We start from the raw sequence: 275 nt of genomic DNA, 5'->3' as shown, positions 1-275 counted from the left end.
GGGGGGGCATCATACAGGACCAGAACTTGAGTTTTCAGAAAAATATTCCCTGCAAACAAGGGAAAAGTATCTCCACATGTGGTGGTGTTTGCCTAAACAATAGATCCAAAGCTGTCCCGTGTTCTCATAGACTAATAAATACAATATAAAGATAGCATCAAGGACAGGGAAAGAAAATGAATCAACAACTGTTTTCAGCACAAATCCAAAACACAGCACTGTACCAGCTACTAGAAAGAAAATTAACTCTATCCCAGCCGAAACCAGGACAGTAT

At 40.0% G+C, this 275-nt stretch overlaps 1 protein-coding gene across 1 annotated transcript in view; it reads right to left on the bottom strand.

Annotated features, from left to right (window-relative positions):
- The window catches only part of GDPD5 (glycerophosphodiester phosphodiesterase domain containing 5), a 124,089-nt gene that overhangs the window by 44,617 nt on the left and 79,197 nt on the right, over positions 1–275 (bottom strand). The window lies entirely within an intron of this gene.

Source organism: Aptenodytes forsteri, unplaced genomic scaffold, assembly GCF_000699145.1.
Source record: "Aptenodytes forsteri isolate BGI_AS27 unplaced genomic scaffold, ASM69914v1 Scaffold231, whole genome shotgun sequence".
Lineage (NCBI taxonomy): Eukaryota > Metazoa > Chordata > Aves > Sphenisciformes > Spheniscidae > Aptenodytes > Aptenodytes forsteri.
The sequence above is the reverse complement of the archived record's forward strand: the minus strand, read 5'-3'. Positions and strand labels throughout refer to the sequence as shown.